This window comes from Pristiophorus japonicus, chromosome 21 (genome assembly GCF_044704955.1).
Source record: "Pristiophorus japonicus isolate sPriJap1 chromosome 21, sPriJap1.hap1, whole genome shotgun sequence".
Classification (NCBI taxonomy): domain Eukaryota; kingdom Metazoa; phylum Chordata; class Chondrichthyes; family Pristiophoridae; genus Pristiophorus; species Pristiophorus japonicus.
The window spans coordinates 68,401,239-68,413,310 of NC_091997.1; the positions used below are offsets into that span (position 1 = coordinate 68,401,239).

The 12,072-nt window shown below is 44.9% G+C and overlaps 1 protein-coding gene across 13 annotated transcripts in view; it reads right to left on the reverse strand.

Moving 5' to 3' along the window:
- peak1 (pseudopodium-enriched atypical kinase 1) overlaps positions 1-12,072 on the reverse strand; it is a 196,472-nt gene that overhangs the window by 158,442 nt on the left and 25,958 nt on the right. For 6 of the 13 annotated variants that reach the window (XM_070864991.1, XM_070864995.1, XM_070864997.1 and 3 more), the window contains exons 1-2: positions 1,310-1,510; positions 692-802 (exon numbers count right to left, since the gene is read on the reverse strand). The exons of 4 other annotated variants lie outside the window; for them this stretch is intronic. The gene's annotated coding sequence lies outside the window, so the exon portion shown is untranslated. Of the gene's footprint in view, positions 1-691; positions 803-1,309; positions 1,511-12,072 lie in introns of those variants that run through there. 3 more of the 13 variants (XM_070864993.1, XM_070864990.1, XM_070864989.1) reach the window with 2 other exon arrangements.

A 12,072-nucleotide genomic window follows, 5' to 3' on the forward strand; every position in this document is an offset into this window, starting at 1 on the left:
ATGGAAAACAAAAAAAAAAGGACTGAGATGAGGAGAAACTTCTTCACTCAGAGAGTTGTTAACCTGTGGAATTCCTTACCGCAGAGAGTTGTTGATGCCAGTTCACTGGATATATTCAAGAGGGAGTTCGATATGGCCCTTACTGCTCAAGGGATCAAGGGGTATGGAGAGAAAGCAGGAAAGGGGCACTGAGGTGAATGATCAGCCATGATCTTATTCAATGGTGGTGCAGGCTCGAAGGGCCGAATGACCTACTCCTGCACCTATTTTCTATGTTTCTATGGCCCCAAGTTTCCACATGATTTGCTCCTGATTTTTAGGAGCAACTGGTGTAGAACGGAGTATCTTAGAAATCGGAATTCTCCACATTTAGTTTGCTCCAGTTCTAGTCAGTTAGAACAGTTTCACTTTGGAACAGATTTTTTTTTCAAAAGGGGGCGTGTCCGACCACTTACGCCTGTTTTCAAAGTTTCGTCAGTGTTTCTAAAACTATGAGCACCAAACATTTCAAAGCAAGTTTTCTTCCACAAGTCCTGTTGCATGTTACAGTATGATATGATTTTTTTTTAAAGTTATGTCATGCCCAAGTTGTGCAGTAGAATAGTGTTTTCCAATTTAAAAGAAAAGCATTGAATAAACACGCACATTCCTAGTCATAGCAACTACTTAACAAATGGCTGTATAACGTTACCAATGTGGCACAAGATTGGCTGAATATCAGTTTGAGTTTGCACAATGCTGTGCTCCCAATCCAGCTTTGTTACTGTCGACAAGTTCTGATGCAAGGCTGAAAATGTCTCCACTGGTGAGGAGAAAGGAAAATAAAATAAAATCAGAGCTAGAACGAGCTTATCCTACATCCTTCTTAACCACAATTGCTGAATACATCTACATACTGCCATAACATTAATACACACACACAACACAAATATTTTTGTATAATTTCTAAATAAGTAGCTATATGAACCCCACCGCCAAACAAACTTATGCACTGCAGTCAGCACTAATCTAAGAATGAAACAGAACTTCCAACTATCACATTTTTCTGATGGGTACATACTCCTCAGTCTCGTAGAATGTGAAGCAGTCATATAGATACTAAGTTTGATCTCCTTAGTTACATTTTTTTTTAAATACATAATAAATCGAAGTACAAGTCATTGCCCATCTTTAAAAGGCACATAAAGAAGCCTATTCACCAAAATTTATCACAAAATTAATAGTTCCCTCTTGTGTTTTTTGACACAATACTAACATTTCTGAACTTACGGAAAACAAGGCACTGACAGTCCATTAGTGTTCCACTTACCGGTAAAGTAACTTCACATTCAATTGAAACTGTAAATACTCTATATGACAAGCTCTGTCCTGGGATTATTCATCATCAACCCTGTAATCATAATCTTCATCAATCTACCACGTGCACAGCTCTGTCAGTTTAGTTTTCTGTATTGTTTACATTAATTTTTGTTTCATTTTTTCCCCCATGAGCAGCACAGAGGGCATCTAGACTGTGTTTCATAAAATGTTCCGAACACAAATTTAAAAGTAGTATGTAACAAGAGATGGGTCGCACTGTAGGTCGCATGCCTGCCTCGCCTGAAATGTCTTTTTAAGAAAATGACCTCAGCGTTTTTTTTTTTAAATGTCTCTTTTCACTTCACTTCTACCAACCAAATGATATTTTATTTCACTTAGTTTGTATCCATAGTTTCTAGATTTCTCTGTTAATTCTTTTACTGCATGTCTTTGCTTCTTCACACACATTCAATTATTCAACCTCCTTGCTTTCTTCATGTCAAAAACTTTCCTCAGTTGATTTTCCCAGGCTCCCCTCCCCCACCTCTCTGCAGGCTTCGGAAGAAAACAACTTCAAACGCCATCAACATGCTCAGCAGACTTCACAGGAACAGGAAAGGGGAGAAAAGAAACAAGCCCTATTATCTCAGATACTTAGATAGATTCTATAGAATATTTTTCAAATCACAACCTACAGTCCAAAAAGAAATCTGTTAAAAAAAAATTCCAATTTCATTGCATGTTTAAGGAGACTTTAATCTTTCTCAGCATACAGAAAAAAAGATTTATAAAGACCAGTTAAGGATTTAAACGATCTTTGTAGGCAAGTGGTTACCTTCATTCAAATCTATCATTTCGTGTCATAACTATGTTCTGTTTACGAAACAATTACTTACGTTCTCCTAATAGTTCAGTGGATAAAAATATACCACATGTCTGTAACATAGCCCTAGGTCCAATCCTTGGGCTGTACTAAGTTAGCGGGTCTTAGCAGTTGGGTGGGGTGAGAGAAAAAATAGGAAATTTATTGGCGAGGTGCTTCACTCCTGGCAGTTAATCAGTAACCTGCGCGTGTACATTTCTGGACTCCAGACAAAAGGTGGATCAGGTTTGCCCCTACCTTTGATCAACCAACTCGGCAATAGGACTGTACATTTCTTAGGGTCTGCACAGGCTGCATGCATTGTGTGATCAGCGAGGTCTTGTGAAATTATTACATGAAAACACACCACTGAATGCCCAACCGATTCCACAGCGAGAACAGATGCATCTGATTGTCAAAACAGTAACTTGCATTTATAGAGCGCCTAAAACAGAAAGACAACTCAAAGGGGAATGGGAGATGGACAAGTGGGTAGTGTCGAGGAATTCTCGCAAAATTCTCAGAATGTTGAATAGCTGGAGAAGGTTAGATATGGGGAGCGGGGAGGCCATGGAGAGTGAGAATTTTAAGTTTGAGGCGTTTGGCTTCTGAGAGCCAATGTAGGTCGGCAGACAAGCAATGGATGAGCAGGACGTGGTGCAGGTGAGGATACGTTCAGCAGAGGTTCGGATATGCTGAAATTTATGGAGGGGGGCAATGTGAGGCCAGCCAGGAGAGCATTAGAATAGTCGGAAGATGAAAAAGGAATGGCAGAGGTTTTCAGCAGCAGATGGGCTGAGGTGGGGACAGAGGGAAGCAATATTACGAGATGGACGTAGGCAGTCTTTGTAACGGAGACAGATTTGGGTCAGATGCTCAGCTTGGAGTCAAACAGGACGTTTAGGATGTAAAGAGTTTGGTTCAACCTGAGACAGGTACAGGGAGGGAATCAGTGACAAGGGTATTGGTTTTGAGGTGGGCACCAAAGACAATGGGGTTAAGTTTCGGTCTGAATTGCTCCTATTTTTTTGGAGCAACTAGTTTAGAATGGAGCATCTTAGAAATTGCAATTCTCGGCCTTTAGTTTCTAGTGAGTTAGAACAGTTTCATTTTAGAACAGATTTTTTTTCCAAAAGGGGACGTGTCCGGCCACTTATGCCTGTTTTGCAAGTTTAGGCAGCAAAGGCTTACTCCAAACTAACTTAGAATGGGGTAAATGTAGATTTTTGTATGCTCAGAAAAACCTTGCCTACACTTAGAAAATCAGGTGTAAGAAACGAGAGATGGGGGGGCGGGGCATTTACAAACATTAAACACTTTACTTTTACAAATAAAGAGCCATCATCAATAATAAATGATAAATAAATCAATAAATAAACCAATAAATCAATCCAAATAAATTTAAAAAATATATATTTTTTTAAATCACTCAATACATAAAAAAATATTTCTACTCACCTACTGCAGCACCAGGGAAAAGAAGATGGGGGGGCGGGGGAAGAGAAGAAGATGGGGGGCGGGGGAAGAGAAGAAGATGGGGGGGCGGAAGAAGAGAAGAAGATGGGGGGGCGGGGGAAGAGAAGAAGATGGGGGGCGGGGGGAGAGAAGAAGATGGGGGGCGGGGGAAGAGAAGAAGATGGGGGGCGGGGGAAGAGAAGATGATGGGGGGCGGGGGAAGAGAAGATGATGGGGGGCGGGGGAAGAGAAGATGATGGGGGGCGGGGGAAGAGAAGATGATGGGGGGCGGGGGAAGAGAAGAAGATGGGGGGCGGGGGAAGAGAAGAAGATGGGGGGCGGGGGAAGAGAAGAAGATGGGGGGCGGGGGAAGAGAAGAAGATGGGGGGCGGGGGAAGAGAAGAAGATGGGGGGCGGGGGAAGAGAAGAAGATGGGGGCGGGGGAAGAGAAGAAGATGGGGGCGGGGGAAGAGAAGAAGATGGGGGCGGGGGAAGAGAAGAAGATGGGGGGCGGGGGAAGAGAAGAAGATGGGTGCGGGGGAAGAGAAGAAGATGGGTGCGGGGGAAGAGAAGAAGATGGGTGCGGGGGAAGAGAAGAAGATGGGTGCGGGGGAAGAGAAGAAGATGGGTGCGGGGGAAGAGAAGAAGATGGGGGCGGGGGAAGAGAAGAAGATGGGGGCGGGGGAAGAGAAGAAGATGGGGGCGGGGGAAGAGAAGAAGATGGGGGCGGGGGAAGAGAAGAAGATGGGGGGCGGGGGAAGAGAAGGAGATGGGGGCGGGGGAAGAGAAGGAGATGGGGGCGGGGGAAGAGAAGGAGATGGGGGCGGGGGAAGAGAAGGAGATGGGGGCGGGGGAAGAGAAGGAGATGGGGGCGGGGGAAGAGAAGGAGATGGGGGCGGGGGAAGAGAAGGAGATGGGGGCGGGGGAAGAGAAGGAGATGGGGGCGGGGGAAGAGAAGGAGATGGGGGCGGGGGAAGAGAAGGAGATGGGGGCGGGGAAAGAGAAGGAGATGGGGGCGGGGAAAGAGAAGGAGATGGGGGCGGGGGAAGAGAAGGAGATGGGGGCGGGGGAAGAGAAGGAGATGGGGGCGGGGGAAGAGAAGGAGATGGGGGCGGGGGAAGAGAAGGAGATGGGGGCGGGGGAAGAGAAGGAGATGGGGGCGGGGGAAGAGAAGGAGATGGGGGCGGGGAAGAGAAGAAGATGGGGGCGGGGAAGAGAAGAAGATGGGGGCGGGGGAAGAGAAGAAGATGGGGGCGGGGGAAGAGAAGAAGATGGGGGCGGGGGAAGAGAAGAAGATGGGGGCGGGGGAAGAGAAGAAGATGGGGGCGGGGGAAGAGAAGAAGATGGGGGCGGGGGAAGAGAAGAAGATGGGGGCGGGGGAAGAGAAGAAGATGGGGGCGGGGGAAGAGAAGAAGATGGGGGCGGGGGAAGAGAAGAAGATGGGGGCGGGGGAAGAGAAGAAGATGGGGGCGGGGGAAGAGGAGAAGATGGGGGGGAAGGAAGAGAAGAAGATGGGGGGAAGGAAGAGAAGAAGATGGGGTGGAAGGAAGAGAAGAAGATGGGGGGGAAGGAAGAGAAGAAGATGGGGGGGAAGGAAGAGAAGAAGATGGGGGGGGAAGGAAGAGAAGAAGATGGGGGGGAAGGAAGAGAAGAAGATGGGGGGGGGGAAGAGAAGAAGATGGGGGGGAAGGAAGAGAAGATGATGGGGGGGGTAAGAGAAGATGATGGGGGGGGAAGAGAAGATGATGGGGGGGGGGAAGAGAAAAAGATGGGGGGGGGAAGATTAGAAGATGGGGGCGGGGGGGGGGGGGGGAAAGAGAAGAAGATGCCAACGCCGTCGACTCTTTGGGCAGGGCTCGCCCCAGCGAGTTGCAGGGTGGTCGGGCCCCGTCGATATCGAGGAAGCCAGGCCCCGCCAAGGACTTTGGGCGGGGCCCGCATGCAGCCGATGCCAGGCTGCCGACGTCTCTTCGGGCGGGGCCCAACGACAACAACGATGCCGGCTGCCAGGAGTTCTTCGGGCAGGGCCCGCCCCCAGCGAGAGGCCGGGCGGTCGGGCCCCGCCGCCGAGGTAAAATGCGCAGACCACTCGGCCGGGGATAGGGGCAACGTCCCTTCGGCCTGGGATAGGATCGTCGCCCCTGAGACAGGACGCCGGCAGCTACTGTGCACGCGCGCAGCCTCCACTGCGCATGCGCGTAGCTGTCGGCACTGTTTAAGGTGCATGGCTGTAGCTCCGCCCCCAGCAGCTCCTGCTGTGCAGCGCCGAGGTGGAATTGGGCCTACAGCTATGAGAATCGCGAGGTAAGTATTCGGCACAATTTTTGTTCTCTAAATTAGGCGGGCCTCTCCGATGTGCGCCTTTCTAGCGGGCGGCCGAAACTTGACCCCAATGTCTTCGGTTTTACCAATGTTTAACTGCAGGAAATTCTTAAAGTGCCTGTTGAAAGGGAGGGTGGCAGTAGAGAGCGGTTTAAGGAGTTGGTTGGGAGTGGAGTAATCAAGTAGAATCTTTGCTCTCCAGGATGAGCCTGGAGTAGTGAGCCGGATTTGGCAGGATAGCAAGACTCGATAGTGTTTGATGTAAATCAGACAGGATGGTGATGGATAGCTAAACCAGTTGTGTATGCTCACAAGTTTATGTATGCGTACATATATGCATAATTTGCATTTTCCTTCTGATTTTGGGCAGCAAGTTGAGGTTTGCTTGCTGCACAAAATCTACCTTTCCTGTTGGCCCAAAGATCATGAAATTTGACCAAAAAAATTGTATTGAAATGTATATCCCTTATCATTAGTCACCGACACCAAATTAATTACCAAGATATGAACCCGGAATGCTACTTTTTTGGGGATCAAGACTCCCGAGTTATCTCACTCTGTTAACACCTGGGGACCAAATTTAAATTCTGCACTACTAGCTTCCTGTCACTAGAGGGATCTCTAATTTCCACAGAGAAGCATGGATTAACTTTCAACCTTTCTGATTCCGTTTAAAATGGTCAGTGTATAATTCATTTTGCAAGGTAATTGTTCATTTATCCCATTACTTATTTAACTTTGCCAGTGATCATTTTGGCTTCAGAGAACTTGATATACTGCCTATTTCAGGTGCATGGGAAATGTGATAAGCCTAATTATCTGCCTCACAGACTCAGTAAACTAGATTTAAAGTCCATGATCTGGTTATGTTTGACGGCATGACGAGATAGCTAAAATATTACATTTCATTAGGTTCCAATTGCGGCCACAGCTCCAATGGAGGAAGTTCATCTATTTGGTGCTGAAAATCTTAAAAGGTTGAGGCTTTCCAGATGCGAGGAGTGATTCAGCTATGTAGGATCTGAAATCCTACTTGCCTTTTGGAAGGCTTGCATGAGTGACTGTAGCAAATCTGGCCCTACAGCAACGCCAACAATACTGTCTCCACGAGAGCTGCTGCCTGGCTGTCTTTATTCCTACTGCACAATATCTTAGGATAATGGATAGTGCATTGTTGATAAACAAATCAGTTTGCGTTGTGCACAACAAATACTATTGGCAGCCTTGGAACTTGAGCCTGAATCCTGCTTGCCACTCAGAATGGGGAACATTCAGGTTTAAAAATGTGAAGCACGCAAGTCAACACATGTCCAAATATGCCCAAACGAGCCTGAAAACACAACTGTTGTTACTGTAGATGAGACTCAGTTCCTTTGATTTATTATGAATTTCTGAAAGGCTTGGTACCTAAAAGATATCTATACAGTAGATCTTGCACCACAAGATGTGTTCTTCTGATCAATCTACAGATAAGGGTAGACACTGAGCCATGCAGTGGTATGCACATGATACCCAATAAGTCAAAGTCCTAATCGAAGTCATACTGCACTGGGGTAATGTTGAATGAAGGCCACTCACTATCCACAGGAGGGAACACAAATTAAAGGAAGAATCACTCCAGGGCAATCTCTTCTAAATTGTCACCCTTAAATAATGACAATATTTAAGAAAGGCGGACAACTTATAGTTTACACAAAAATCAGGGCAATTGAATGTTTAAATTTTAGGAGAGAATACACTTTATAAAAGGCTTTGTGACTGGCCAGACAGGAATTTGCAAGCATCTGAGAACAAAGTTTCACAATTTCATTTAGTTTTCTTCATCATTTACAAATGAGTACTCTAGATGTTTCTAGTTCTATGTTGGGCCATTGAAGACACCGAATGACTATAAATTTACTCTTTTCATTAGTAAGTTCAGGATTTAGAGAGGTGGGAGGCAGAGAGAAGAATGTGTGACATGTGCAAAATAGTTTACAACTTTTATCCCTGCAACAAAATGCATAATGCTGTTCACATCACACCAACCTGGTTCTAAATGACTTGAGTCCAATAAGATCTTCATTTTGGTGGGAGGAGTCTTGTGTGGGGCATAAACACCTTTAGGCAGAATGGCCTGTTTTCCTGTTGTAAATTCTACGTAATTCTATGTAATTTAAAACTCATCATCATCATAGGCGGTCCCTCGAATAAGTACGGCTTGCTTTCACAAAAGTTCACAGATGTTTCAATGAAGGCCCGATGTTCCAGTCCTGAACTCCAATTGAAGGGGTGGAAGATGCCTGTGCGTGGATTTTTTTTTAAAAACGTGTGGTGACCGTTGCACATCAGCCACCACACGGGCTTGACGGAGCTAGGCCTTTATCCAGTGGCAAGGGTTAACCAGGACGACTGATTAATTTAAAACTAGCTGCTATGTGTCAAAATGTCTGCTCTCAGGCTACTTCTGCAAAGAAGTAAACTCTAAAATACAGTAACTAAGAATTACCTATTTTGCCTTTACTGTTTACCACTGCTGCCAACAGATCTAAATTCAGCAGCACTATGCAAGTCAATGAAGCAGTAGTATTGTCTCCAAAGGCACAATGAGCTACTCAAGTGTTTTCTCCTGGAGCCTCTGAACAAGCAGAGCCAGAGCAGCAATGTAAACATGGGGTGGGGGGGGGCAAAAGCTCATCCCTCCTATACAGGCCACTGGAGGGAGCAGTGTGCAGCAGCCCGGCCTGGAAATCGGTACGGTCCCAGCCTGCAAGACCATCAGCAGGCCGGGGCCATTGAAGTGAGCAGCATGAGGCGGCCCGGCCCAGCCCGGAAATCGGCACGGTCCCGGCCTGCAAAACCATCAGCAGGCCGGGGCCTTTGGAGGGAGCAGTGTGCGGTGGCATACCACTGCAGGGAGCAGCGCGTGCTGCTGCAGGAGGGCGACGGCTACGAAGCCAGGTCGCTGATCGCAGTGCGGGCAGGCACAGCAGGAGGGGCGAAGAAGCGGCAAGAGTCCGTAGAGGGAAGTGACCAGGGCCCAAGAGAGGCGTGAATCTGGGGCCCAGGGGCAGCACGGGCAGCCCACACTGCAATGTGCGCGCGCGCTCGGTCTGTGCAGCAGAGCAGATCTCCAGTTAGTCTTGGGTAATCCTTGCCACTGGACCAAAACCTCGCTCTGTCAAGCCCGTGTGGTGGCTGGTGTGCAACGGCCACCACACGTTAAAAAAATCCACGCACAGGCATCTTCCACCCTTCACGATGTAGTTCAGGATCTGGAATATTAGGTTCTTCATTGAAACACCTGTGAACTCATCCCTTTTTGGCATGGAAGGAAGTCATCCTCACTTCGAGGGACTGCCTATGAGTAGGACATTACGTAGGTACTGGAGAAGAAATAGCCTGCTTTTAAAGAGTTACATGAGAATTTTTATTGTTGCCAGCAGGACTGTGGAATCCACCCTGCATTGTAAAATGAGGAATTCCACAGCGCCAGAAGCCCCACCTTAAATGTGACCCAAGAGTTCAAGATAGGCATACAGGAATCTCCCTTTATTGCATTCAGGATTAGAAAACTATTTGGTGAGATGCACTTCCACTGTTAAGGGTTTGAATGAAAGCTATTGTATTCAAGCAGGAATTTTTTACTGTCTTGGCTGCCCAATTATTTACAATTCTACAAACCCATCCCATTAGTCAACAGCAAAAACTTTTAATGGGAAGAAAGTTTTCATCCAAAAGGTTTCCATTGTTTTGAAATGCTCATCGTTATCCAGACAGGTTTATACAGGTTGCAACTTTGCTCCCCAGGTCATAAATATTTAACATACTTTTGGAGACCTCAGAAGATAAGGAAACTATTACAGTGTCAAACTAATTTAAACTTTATAAAGCTACATATGCATGAAATAGTACTTAAACATTTCCTGGTAATTATTCATACCTCCTTTTACATGGCACCCTTCTCATCCACTTGTAAATGTAGTTTGGATTGAAGAACCACATTCATGCACCTGCTCTCCACATTTATATTACTGAAATTAGCTCTCTTGTCCCAATAATAGTATTGTAGACCGATATATTTGGCACTGCTTCCCTGAATAACATGGCTCAGATTGGGAATTAAGAAGATTGGGGCATTATCCAATTTTCTGGCACGGACTTCAAAACACCAAGTCTGGACCATGTTCCTGAGACCATGCTCCTGTCTCCCTTTAGGCTAGGTACTCAATCAACACATTTTGTAACATAATAAATCCAAGTTTTACAATTCGAGAAATTCAACCTGTCAAATAGTGGGACTTGCTGAAAGATTGCACCTAGATAAACACAGTTTAGTTTTATATTTGGGTTCGCTGCTTAAATGGAGCAATATTAAATGTGCACACTGTTCACGTACACCATTAAAGCCTAGTGACTGTGAATAGACCACTGCTTTTGTATAGAAAAACATGTACTTTTTAGTTTATAAGTAGTCTTTTGGTCTCTACTTTAATAAAAGCTCCAGAAACTAGTTTAATAGGATTTAAGTCCATTTCCAGAATGCAGATCTAAAGAATTAAATCCTTTTCTCTAATAATTGGTTTTGCTAACAGTTAAGTTTCCCTGATTTTAAAATGTATTGCATGACAGTTGGTTCTTTTTCCTTTTAAGTTTCTGTTCTATAACTTACACAACACAAACTTAGAAGTAAAGCCCTAAGCTAAATGACCAAAAGTTCCAATAGTGCTAAACACATTACAATCAGTCACTTATTAAAACTAATGTTCTACACAGCAACATGTTGGTGCTCCAACAATACCAGTATTGTACCACTGAGCAGTAGGATGCAGATGCATTCTTACAATTTCCCATACAAGTGAACAATCTTGGCCAGCTGTGATATCTAGAGGCCTAACCAAGCTTCTCAGGCCATTTAGTATGGCATTCAAAGTTTCTGCCTTAAAGTTGCCGAAATTTAATTGTTTGGAGGCTTGTATAATTTCACTGCAAGTGGCAAAATGAGGAGGGCCGCCATAGATGAAGCATGCAAGTGGTTAGACACTCAACAAACTAATCCAAGGGAATTAGAAAGACTTGGTCATAAAGAAACTACCGGATATAACTGAATTGGACTTTGAAGCTAGTGAAGGTGACTCTTCTGAGGGGATGTTCTTGGAAAAAAGAGGATCCGACAAAGGAGCCTTTGAGGACTGAGGACTTTAAGTTTTTCCATTGAAGATACTACCATCAAAGAGCAGTTTCATTTCAACACAACTGACCCATAATGCATGAATGCTTGGAGTGCCCATTTTATTCTACTGTGATATTTCACATTTGGTAGTATAGTTAGCAGACTTGTCTTCAAGGTGTGAAATGCAACTCGTGTTTGAAAATATTATTGGTGCTCCCCATTGACTTAGCAAGTTTATCCGGTGAGCTGCTGACCTATTGCAAACCAGAAACATCCCTGGCTTGATCTGCAGGATTTCACCCAGAGCTAGCATTATATACAAGTGCTGTATGTGGCATCCATTCCCCTGCACTGGGGAAGGAAATAGAAAAAACAGCATTCCTGTGCCTGAATGCTATCTAGTGACAGCAGTTCCAATTGCACATATACAAGACATTGAGCAAGGACCAGATTAGGTTTGTTATGATGCACCCAGCGGTTTAATACTCCTTTAAGACTCAAAGTCAATGATCACAAATAAATAATGACCATTTGGGTGAGGTACAAGAGAGCACCCAGACCCATTGCAAAGGGTCAATGCCTTCATGAGAGGAAGTGGGAAAGAGGAGGGAGAACACTTATTAAAAAAGGAAATATTAAATCAAATATTTGTTGATTTACAATGTTGTACTGTGTTCCATTTTGCAAACAAAGGTAGCACATAGTATAATCAAAAATTACAGTACTGTACTATCAGCTGTTAGTTACCATAATATAAATATTGTATTGGAAATTTATCTTAATGTTTAGAATTAAGATTTGAATTTTACATACTGAAAGTTATGCATGTGCAACAATTAAAAAATGCACCTCCGCAATGATTAATTATCCTGCACAATTCCCAATGACACAAATAAAAGTAGGCAATTAGTATTTCCTTTCTCTCCCAAAAAGGTCACGGTCAAAAGGATGTTAATTCATCATCTCTGCACTACTCCTATTC